The following is a 12,178-nucleotide window of genomic DNA, read 5'->3' as shown; positions in this document are numbered from 1 at the left end:
CCGCATTCTTCTTCATGGAAAAATAAGACACCCCCTGAAAATAAGACCTAGCGCATCTTTGGGAGCAAAAATTAATATAAGACACTGTCTTATTTTCGGGGGAACAGGGTATATACTACTTTTATGTCATGTATTCATGCTATATACAAACATATTCATTGATTTATAATATAATCATTTATATTTATTTATATTATAGTAACAATGTTAATTACAGAAAATTTTGAAAATTTACCCAAGAGGGAAAAATGTTCACTGAATCCTAGTAACTACAAGTAACTTTTTAATGTTTTGTTCTCACCTTTTACATATGGATTTTAATTTTTTTTTTTTTTTTTTTAGAATGGGGCAAACTTTTATTGTGTTATTAATGTACTTTGACACCCAGGCTTAAAAAAATCTTGTTTTATGGTTTATTGGTTTATTATTTTACCCAGTATTTTAGCAATGGCATTTTCTATGGTGTTCAGGACTTTTCAAAAGCTGGTACCTGGCCAGCAGGTTTAAGGTGCTTTTAACATTCCCTTATCATAGGTGATAATTCCATAAAGATTTTTATCTTCATATATATCTTTGTTATTTCAGATTGGGTCTTGAACAGAAAGCCAGAGAGTCAAATGTCACAAGTGTTTCTAAGGCCAACTTGCCACCAAAAACCTAATGATTTTTGGCCTCCATGTGGGAGGGTAGGTGTTCATTCCTCTCCACCTTCACCATTCCCAGAGTAAAGAAATGTGTTAACTGATACAAAAGCTTTATTCCCTTGCTTGCTAAATAAATGTATTTGTTCTACTTAGCTTTATTTTAATCTAACTACACTTCTTTTTCGCAGCTTTTAAGGAGATAATGCTTTTTCATATGCTCATTTTTGGGGGGTTGCTAATTAATATCTGTCTCTTTAAAGTACATTATCTACAGACTTTTCTCCTTTCCAGAGAAGAAATGTTTCTGTCTGCTTCAAATTACAACCACATCAATGATGATGATGATGATGATATACACCTCAGGCATACATGAAAGAAGGAACCTGTGACAGGTGGGCAAGATTGTCTTGGAGATTCCAGGAAGTGTCTCTGGGCAAGTCTCCCCCTGACAGCCCCCCTCCTTCACCCCCTCCCTGTCTATGGGGACAGATCTGGGCTTGTGTGGCATTTGAATGCTGTTGATCTGCCCTTATGTAATAAGTATGACTCACGTTACAGTATGAGTCACCCAATCCCTTGCCTGGGGCACCTCCGCTAGGCCTGTAGAGCTTCCCACCTGCCTTGATCCCTGTCTGAATAGAGATAGTATGACTCAGCAGCAGGGAAGGGCGGTTCTCTCTGTCTGGCTGGTGTCCTGAGCCCCAGGAAGCTTCGGTTTGTGGTGTGGCAGCTAAGAGGAAAGACACACTACCCACGTCAGCAGTGCCCCACAGAAGGACCCACACACAGGAAGGGACAGCCCTGAGGCCAGCCAGAGTCCACCACCAGCCATCAGGTGTGAACAGGAAACACAAGGGCACAATGTCTATTAGGTCTTTAATTTTTCTTCTCTTCCTCGTGGCATTATGGGAAGTCTGAGTGGCATGGATAATAAAGATACCACTAATAATTCTGAGCACTTAATATTTGCCAGGCATTGTACAGGCACTTTACATGCGTTCACACATTTAAGCCTCACAATAAGACCACAACCTAACTGGGACTATTACATCCACTTGACAGATGTGGAAACTTGGACTCAGTGAGGGTAAGTGATTTGCTCAAGTCCATACAGATGAGTAAGAGGCAGATAGATCTAGAATCTAAACCCCAACTTCAGGGCTTTCTCTCTTTACCATTAGATCAGTTATCTTAATCTATAAAGTGCAAATGAATCACCTAGAGATCCTGTTAAAATGAAGATTCTGATTGAGCAGGAAATTTTGGAGTAAGGAAATAAGAGTAGGGACTAGAATGGGAGGTGGGGTCAGGAGAGGAGTAAAGACTAACAAGTTCACTGTGAGGACACCTGAGGCCTCTCCAGGATAGGGCCTCATGGACCCCACACTGCAACCCTGCAAGGTGCTAAAAAATTTATCATCACAATGACTCAGAACCAGAGGCCAACCCAGTTAATGATGTATGGGTTGATCTTTATATAACCACTAAAGTAAAAATAAATGATATAAAACTAACAAGCCTATGGGAATGAGTAATTGAGAAATGCTTGATTAATCCTAAAGAAATAAAGGGGGGGGGGGATAAAAAATAAGTGGGAAGAATAGAAAACAAACAATAGCATTCTGAGAAATTATAATTCAAATATATGTGTAATATAACTACATATCAGTAATTACATCAAATATAAAGGGAATAAATATATTAACTAAAATACAAAGATTGTCAAATAGGTAAAATATCTTGTGCTGTTTAGAAGCATAAGATATTCATGTCTATACTATGAAATCATAAAATATTTTGGAAGTAAAAGGCTAAAAATACTCGGATACTAGTTATCCCCAAATTAAACTATAGATTCAATGCAAGCCCAATAAAAATCCCAATAGGCTGTTTGTGTAAACTGACTAGTTGACTCTAATTTATATGAAAATTCAAAGGGCTAAAAATAGAACAATTCTGAAGAAGAGCAAAACTGGAGGGCTCTCTACAAGATATCAAGACTTATCATAAACTTATGATAACTAAACAGTGTAGTTATTGATACAAAGATAAACAAATGAACCAATGAAACATAACAGAGAGTCCAGAAATAGATCTACATATATATAATATTATATGTAATATAGAAATAGCAATGCCATGGGTAACACTATGGTTTATTTAATAAATGGTGTTGGATCAATTAATTGAAAAGTTGAATTCTGCCTCCTATTTAACATTATACACAAACAAAATTTCCAGATTGAATGAAAACCTAAATGTGAAATTTAAAACAGTCCAAGTTTTTAGAAAATAACAAAAGAGCATATTTCATGACCTTAAGAAAACAGTAAACTAGATAAAAATACTGTCAATATTTGAGAAAATAATTGATAAATTAGCTTTCTTTAAAATAAATAATTTCTATCCATCCAAAGTTATCATTAATTTAGTAAGAGAATAATACACAGAGTGGAATAAAGAGCACTTATCTAGACTATTTTTAGAAATTCTAAAAATAAAAAAGACTGGCAAGCTGATGGAAAAGTGGACAAGAGACTTGAACAGACATTTCACAAAAGAAGATAATCAAATTGATAGTATGAATATGAAAAGATGCTCAATTCCATGAGTCATCAAATATGCAAATTAAAACCACAAGATACCACTACATGCCAACGAGATAGGCTAAAATGGGGGCGGGAATGTAGTGGCCATTACCAATGCTTTCAAAGTGACCAGTACCAATGCCATACTGAAAAGCAATTAGAAGTCACCAGCACTGTTTGTGGGAGAGTAACTTGGACAGCCACCGGCAGTTATCTCCTCAAGCCAAACAGCAGTAATGTCTAAGATTTTGGAGCAATTCTACTGCTATGTATAAACCCAAGGAAATGCATGTGTACCAAGAGACAGTAATGAGAGTGTCCATGAGATCATTATATACTAGTGAAACCTGAAAAATCTTGAATGCCTATCAAAAATAGAACAGATAAATGCACTATGGAATATAATTTAAAATGAATCATGTATTCTAATAGTAGTAAAAAGTAATAAATTACTACTCTATATATCAGCAGGGTTGAATTTCAAATATTGAGCAAAATAACAGTTGTTACTACTTATATTTCAAAAACAGGAAACAGTAATCTATGATGACAGAAATCAGGACTGTGGTTGCCTGAACTATAGGGAGAACATGGTAGTGGTCACTGGACAGAAACACAAGAGATCTTCTAGGGAGCTAATAACAGTCTAGTTCTGATCTGAGCTGTATGTTAAATGGTATATTCTTTTGGTTCAAAGTGTTTGAGCTGTGTACTTGGGATTTGTCTACTTTTCTGAATATGTATCTTTCAATAAAACATTTTCATCTGAGATGCCAGTTAAATCTGAGATTCCATAAAATGTAAAAAAGTTCCCAAGTTGGTTCTGATGTGTCCACAACACGTCTTGGTGAGTTTACTGAATCCTCCTTAGATTTTGCTCAACCTCCTTCTACCCCTTAATAGAAGTTAATATCTCTGTTGTTAACAGGCTGTCCATGCAAAAGGGGAGGGGGGTGTTATTGTGTCTGTTATGGGCCATCAGCAATATCTTCAGAGTCCCTGAGCCTTTGTCAAGAATCCTGGAGTGTCACACGTTTAGCTTACTCTTTTGCTAAGTGACTCATGGATTGGAAGTGAAAACTCTCAAACTCAAGCTTGAGTCTGGACCAAAGGTATTCACAAGATAAATAAATAGCTACAGGAAGTTAAATTCACTCCACCACCACCCAGTTTGGAGATGGTAAAGGTATCAAAAGAGTAACAAAGATTCCCAAGATAATGGCCAGAAAGACAAGAAGAAAGAGGCAGAAACAGCCTTGCCCAAAGACAAGGGGTCAGTGATAGACACTATGGAAGATAGAATAATAGTGATTATGAGAATGGTAATAATAATAATGGTGCAGTAAGAACACTCCATTTATTAGGCCCTGACAGTGGAAAGGAGTCATGCTAATTGAAATAGCTGTGTTTTCTTACTTAATTCTCACATTATCAACACTGAGGCAGTGTTCACACATCTACATAGATGAAAAAATGGGAGACATGCTTGAGAAACTCTCATCTGCATTGTGCAATGACCCCTCTGCTAGCTGAACTCAGAGAATTGAAAAGAAATGGACTTAGTTTGTAGATGTCTTTGTGGAGGTTCACAATTATGGTGGGATTTCCAAGGAAGACCTCAGAATGTCAGGAAGGACATTAGTACGACTCTTGGGCATAGTTTCTCAACCTCAGCAACTGCTGAGCTGGGACAGATAATTCTTGGTTGTGGGCCTGGCCTGTACATCACAGGATGTTTAGCAGCACAAATGTCTACTACACGAGGTACTTCAAAAAGCAATCTCATTTAAACTCCCAATTACCTTTGAGAAAAATATTATAGTCATATATGAGAGAAGAACCTGAGGACCCAGAGAGGTTAAGGAAATATTCCAGAATTACTTAGCGGGTAAGTGGCAGAGCTGGGCTTTATATCCAGGGTGTGAATAGGATTCTCTCCACATTCCCACACGCAAAATGGTTGTATCTAAAAATCAGGAGATCAGATTAATCTGCGACTTACTGCAGGGGATCGCTCCCTTTGCACCTCAGTTTCCTCATTTGTAAAGCCAGGACCCTCCCTACCCAGCCTATCTCAGGATAGGCTTGGCTTAATGAACAGACACAGCAGAACTCATGAGAAAGCATCTTGACTTAATGATAATCCTCAAAATTCATTCAGGCTTTGTTGTTTGCAGTGATTTCATTTAGGTCAGTTTTGTTTTCAATGTGCCAGGCGGTGAACAAAATCTGAAAAGGTTTTCCATCTCTTGGGAAGTAGCTCTACTTTTACTTAACCTTTGAGAGCCTATTGTGACACAAAGTGTAGTGATTCACTTGGCAAGCTCTCCGGTACGAGAGAAGCTTCCAATTCAGACACAAAGCCCAGCTTCAGACATCAATGCAGACCAAGTATCTGGCACATCTCAGGTGACGATTGAAGGTGATGGAAGAGGTGAAGAAACCTGAGCTTTCTTCTGCTTGGAACCCATGATGGATTCCAGCCTCAGATTTGGAAGCAGGTTCACTTGAGGAAGAGTTAGAGACTTTTGAGTATGCAAACCCCATAGTTTCTCCAGGTGCAGTCAGTGACTCACCCCTGTTCAGTCACCCAAACATCGGTGAGAACCTGGTCTAAGGCAGATATGTGGTTTATCTGGCTGCTTAATAAGAGAAGACAGATATCTGTCTCAGCGCAGCACAGCTGAGACTAGTCACGTTCACCTGAAGAATGTCTATTCTCATAGCGATGATCATTTTTCTTAGCCTGGTTTGGTAGTTATCACGGCTGAGGAAAAAAAGGAGAGGAGGAAACTGCTTTTCAATAATCCAGTCAGGAGACTCAATAGAGCTAGCAGCCAAAGTGTGACATGGCAGCCAGAAGAGAGGATTTTGAACAGTTATTTTCAAACATTACTGGATCCAGTAGTACTGTGGAGCATGTTTGAATGCACCTTTCTCAGCCCTGGCCCTTGAGTTCCTGATTCTCTAATTCTGCATCAGGTTATTACAAAATCCCACTTGGAGAAAAACACTCCTTGGAAATCTTTTCTAGTCATCACCTACTTACAGAGTTTTTTTCTGCTTTAAATCCTGGTGCAGCTGAAGAAAACTACTACCTCAAAAAGTAATAATCTCTGCCAGGATACCTTTCTATCAGGGCACCTGTTTCCTGATCTGTTGCATGCACCTTGACACTGGGACAGGGCCTGCATACACCAGAAAGTTCCTCTTTGCAGGCATGCCTCCATTGGAAATCCTGCAGAGATTCTTTGGACCTGGGTCTCCAGATGAGTCCTTGTGTTGCTGAAACAAACTAACCCTGAAATTTGAGTGACAAAACTTCACAAAGATCCCCAGTGCAGGTCCATGGGCAGCTCTGCTCCACATTGCCACTCAGGGATTCAGGCTAATATTGTAGAAATGCCACCATCTTATAACTGAAACATCTGAAATACATAACACAGAGCAAGGGAGCAAGGGAAGAAACGTGTTATCTTTCACCTGCCTTGTTTCAGAGGTGACATAGGTGATTTGAAGAAGAGAGCTGGATGTCCACTTCCAGCACTCCTCTCCTTAGGCACTAAAGATTCCTTCCAGAACCCTTGTCATTAAGCCAGCAACATTTGAGCTCTTCTGACCAATGAGTTATGAACAATATAAATCTCTAAAGCAGACAGACCTGATCAACTGGCCCATCTCATAGCATGAACTTGGTACAATTTACTAAGATTAATTTAAGTATTAAGATGCCCAGCTTGTTAAAATCACCTTGAGGGCTTTAATTTAAATTTCTCCACCATTTTAAATCTATGAAGGTTGACATTTGATGATTTTTTATGGAAAATCTTTGTTTTCTTTTTTATTTAATTTATTGGACTGATACTAGTTAATAAAATTAAACAGGTTTCAGGAGCACAATTCCACAGAACATCATCTGTACATTGTATCCTGTGTTCAACACCCCAAGTCAATTCTCCTTCCATCACCACTTACCCTTCTATACCTCACCCCATTCTGCCTCCCCCTCACAATCACCACATTGTTGTCATGTCCATGAGTTTTTTCTTTATTTTTATTTTTTGTTCAATCCCTCCACCCCCACCCAGCTTTCCAACTGATGGGCAATTCTAATCTTGATTTAAAAAAGTGTCGTGCACTTCTATTTTAAGGCAAATATGTGGTAATTTTGTTAATAAAAAAACAAACAGCTTAAAAATTAAAGATATCAAAACATTTCAATGATAAAACATCCAGAAAAATACAATGTAGCACAACTAGTAGTTACCAAAGCCTTCACATTAATTTGTGGGTGAAGCATTTTGCCAGGTGTGGTTAGAGATGCATCTATCTTGATTCAGTTGGGATCTCCCTTTCATCGAGTTTCCATGTCATGTGAGGATCTCTTTCCAGTGCTCACACTGATCCATTTTAGAATGGCCTCCTTCTGGTGTCAGGGGTAATATAATTGCAGGAATGGCCAGCTTTGCCCCAATTGCTGTTCAGTCTATAGTATACAGATCAGACAATGTCTACCTCCACCATTGTTCACTTTTTTTCTAACACTAGCATTTGTATCCCAGCTTGGTCTTGTATACATGCAATGCCAAAGGAAAGGATCCAGGTGTAACTTTTTCCAGCTCTCAGCAGAGGGAGGGTCTGTGGATCGCTTCTGCAAAATGCCTCCTCCAATTGCAACGAGAAGACATTTCCTCCCTTTCCTTCTCAGGTCAATTTCTTTTGGAATGCTCTCCCTAAAGTCCCTTTCTCTATCTCCCCATTTCCCCTGCTTCTCCAGTGGCAGGAGCTGAGGTGGAAAGCTCAGGCTTTGCAGCAGACACCTGGCATTGGGTGTTACCGGAACTCCTCTTTCTATGGTTCCCCATGCTCTTCCTGCCAGTGCCCTTCACCTTTGAGCGGCAGGACTCTCAGGTGCCGTGCTTGGCCCCAGCACAAGTGGGGACCTGGATGAGTGAAACTGAATGAGAAAGGCAAGCTTCCTGGAGAACAATGTATTCAAATGCGGACCATCCATTTATGAGCTGTATGGCCTGCAATAAGTGAATTGACCTCTCTGGGACTCAGCTCCTCGTGTACAAACTGGAGACTAGGACTTTGCTGTGAGGTTTAAATGAGATATTGTGCAAAATGGCTAGGCCAATACCTGGATCATCCAAGGACCTCAGGAATGGATGTTTCCTAAAAGAGGGCTCACTGACTCAACTGGTTTGCAGTAAAATGTTTCCCAGGCCCATCAGCTACAATAAAGGGCTTAGACTCTAAGCCTTAGAGCAAAGACACAGTTTGTCTAGTGATTAAATGAGGAACCATAATGGGTAGGGGGAAAAGTAAAGCTGAGGAAGAAAACACAGACATGATGACATATATTTACCTTTTCTGAAAGGCTCCCCCCCACTTCCCAAATCAGCCCAGTAGCCTTTTTATTTGCTAATGGATCCAATCCAAAGCCTGCCCCCTGGGAAATCATGATGCACCTAATCATTTCAGCAATAATCCCTGAAAAATTGGCCATTACTGGAAGTGACCAACCATTTGGTTGTAACAACCTGAAGCAAGATTATTAACAGCAAACATGAAGATGATTATTTTAGCAAATTGCCACTGATTGGTAAATTCAGAACACAAAGGACTCATGCCTGGCCGGAGTCTCTGGGAAATCATTTTATGGCCACAATAAATGTCTACTGTGTGAGATATAAAACCCACTTAAGTTCATTTGCTCTCTGTTTGGGGCAGGGAGGCACCGTCAGGGGCAGGGATGGACGGAAATGTGTGGGTGAGCTCAGATATAAGGGTGCTGGGGAGAGTTACCACCACTACCTTTTAATTTTGGGAGCCAATTTTTCCTGTTTGCTGAGCAAAGGGAAGTCCAGTAAATTATATTAGTAAGGCTCAATGTGGGCATAACACAATAGCCCCTCTCAGCGAAATTATTATATCCATAAACCAGTCAGATATTACTGTTTGCAAGAGATAGGAGGCCCAAACCAAACTAATTTATACAAAAATGGAACATTTGGGCTCATTTAAATGAAAGGTCCAGGAATCTGATGAGCTTCAGGGCTGGCTTGATCAAAGGGACTCACATAATAGCTCCCAGACTTAATTATTTGTTAATGTCCTTACTCGCCCTCCTCTATGACGGTGCACAGAGGGGCAAGGTGAGGCATCCTTCATGTGCCTCTCCACAGCATGGTGTGATGCTAAGGCTGTAGATTTCAGAGTCAAATCAACTTATGCTCAAATGTCAGAGGCAGACACATGAGGCAAGGATTTCAGTGCATGTAGTTTACTGGGGGTTCAGCCCTGGAAACCTGTGGGGGAGTGGGGAGGTGAGACAGGGAAGGAAAGTCAGTACATTTTTAATAAAAATTGAAATCAGTATCAAGAGATCAACCACTGCATGTGCCAGGAGGACTGGGAGCTCGTGGAGAACAGGCATAATGCTGAGCTGTCCCATGCCAGGAGTGGGAGGCTTCCCTGGAGCAGAAATGGGCAGAGTGGGCTCTCTTGGCCAGAAAAGGCTCTCGGGCAAAGGAAAGCAGGAGCCAGCAGGTTGAAGGTCAGGCTAGCACACACTCAAATGTCCAAGGGCAGGGTCCTCTGGGCATCTGTTAGTAGCCATCACTCACTGGGTTCATGGAGCACCTAATGCGCCCTGTTTTTTTGAGCTTCCCTATAAGATCAGGACATCAACTTCTCTCTTGTAAGGCTATTCTGAAGATCAGCTGGATGGTAGCTGCTGAGCCTCCAGTGCATGGATGCCTAGACTGTGTTCTCTTTCCCTGCTGGGTGCTTTGGCAACTGCGGAAGAGAAGCTGGACTTCTAGCAGGAGGCAAAATGCACCCTCCAACCTAGGGCGGAATCCACTGACTGGGAAATGGCAGCCTGTGGATTCCTCGCTCCAAACACAAATGGATGAGGCGCTCGTGGCCAGAGTGAGTGCAAGGCGCTTTGTTTATTTAATTGGATTTAATCTTCATTCGGTGTAGTGAATGCTGGAAGGAAACAATTAAGCGAAAACGGTGAAACCGTTTATCAAACTGAAAGGAGAGCCCAGCTCAGGGCTGGAGCCAGATTCCAGAGGAGTGGGGAAGGGGGAGCAGACAAGCCAGGCAAGAAGAACCATCGCCTTGGTTGCCCCAGGTCATTGGGAACTTGCAGCATCACTTCCTGGTCTCTCCGTCATCTGTATGAACTCACTTGCTTCTGTGTAGATTCTCGGGCCCCATGACTTTGCACAAGCCCTCTCCTCTGCCCAGCATGCCTCTACATTTCTAGGTGCCAAACTCCAACTCATCTTTTAAGACTTGGACTTCTTGTCTGCCTTTTAGCCACTGTCCCAGTCTCCTGGCTCTGAAACCACAGACAACTTTGGGTATCACTGTGCAAGAAGTCACCCACAATGCCTGTGTAGCGTGATGGCCCTGGTGCCCTTCCTCACACCTGCCATTGACAGAAACAGATTCCAGGGTGGCACCGGCCAGTGACTAAAAGACACTGAATGAGGGCCCATGCAGGCCCCAGGACTCGGAGAGGGGCTCACATCTCTACTGGGTTTCATGATGCAAAGGATGTTTCTGGGAGGAAATGGAGTTGGGTGGGGGACTTCAGAGTCCCCAGTATTTGCACAGGCTGATGGCAGAGAGAGAGTGAATTTAATGTCGGAGCTGGGAGCTGTGTGCTTTATTCAGGGAGCAGTTCCAAAGTGGGGAGGGGATGTACCATGGGAAGTTAATGGGAAAATGGGGCACAGCCAGCCAATGGAGGAACATTCAAGTTTGGTTTCTTCCTATAGGCAATAGTGAGCTGCCAATGTTGTTGGTTGTAGGAGCAACCGAAACATGGAATTTTAGAGATATGAAACTGGCCAGGGTATGCCTGGGCGACAAATGTGTTGGGGCACCATTGCCTCAAACCACAGGTGTGACAGGAAAGGCATTCTCTTGCAGAACAAGCACCTGGTGTGACGAAGGCAAAATAGCTGGCATAGATTAGAGATGTCTGTGTGATAGGTACAATTCTGAGTTCTTTTCATCTAATAACTCATTTGATCCTTAAAACACACAGTAGTAGTTTTATTCCTGGTTGTTGTTTTTTGTGGTTTTTTTCTTGTTATTGTTTTTTACAGGTAGGGAAACTGAGGTGCTGAGAAGTGATGTCCCTCAAGATCACTCAGTTACCACACGGCAGAGTCAGAATTTGAAAGCAGGCAGACTGGCCTCAAAACTCATGCCTTTCCCACCCCACTGAGCCAGAAAAGCCTGCATTCCAATCCCAGTGTGGCAGCACACCGTGTCTGCTGTTTGGAAAGTAACTTCTGAAGCACAGTTTCCTCATCTGTCTACTGAAGTCAACGGAACCTGCCTCATGCCCGTGGCATGGAAGGGACATCAATGCTGAGCTTACAGCTAAATACCTGAAGGCTCTAGGATCAATACTAATTTCCCTTCTGTTTCAACTGGTCACATCATATTTATTTTTTAAATATATTTTTATTGATTTCAGAGAGGAAGAGAGGGATAGAACTATCAATGTTGAGAGAGAAATGATTGACTGCTTTGGGCATGCCCCCTACTGGGGATCTAACCTGCAACCTGTGCCTGTGCCCTGACTGGGAATCGAAATGTGACCTACTGGTTCATAGGTCAACGCTCAACCACTGAGCCATGCTGGCTGGGTGGCCACATCATCTTTTACTTGGAACATATCATGAAGAAAGCAGGAGTCTTCTCACCACACAGGTGGAGAGGGAAGGAGAAAGCCGTCAGGTTGGGATATAGCAGCCCTTTCCCACAGAGCCCCCACACCCCTCCCTCGAAGCCCACCCGCTTTCCAGATCGGGCTGGTTTTCATGCTTTACTCAGTTCATTTAAGGTCTCTGCCCCATGGAAGAACTATGGGAGTCTGTGGCAGTGAACTCAGCAACATTTGCTCTCCAGCCC

The sequence above is a fragment of the Pipistrellus kuhlii genome, unplaced genomic scaffold (assembly GCF_014108245.1).
Source record: "Pipistrellus kuhlii isolate mPipKuh1 unplaced genomic scaffold, mPipKuh1.p scaffold_m20_p_17, whole genome shotgun sequence".
Lineage (NCBI taxonomy): Eukaryota > Metazoa > Chordata > Mammalia > Chiroptera > Vespertilionidae > Pipistrellus > Pipistrellus kuhlii.
This window is presented reverse-complemented; position numbering follows the sequence as displayed.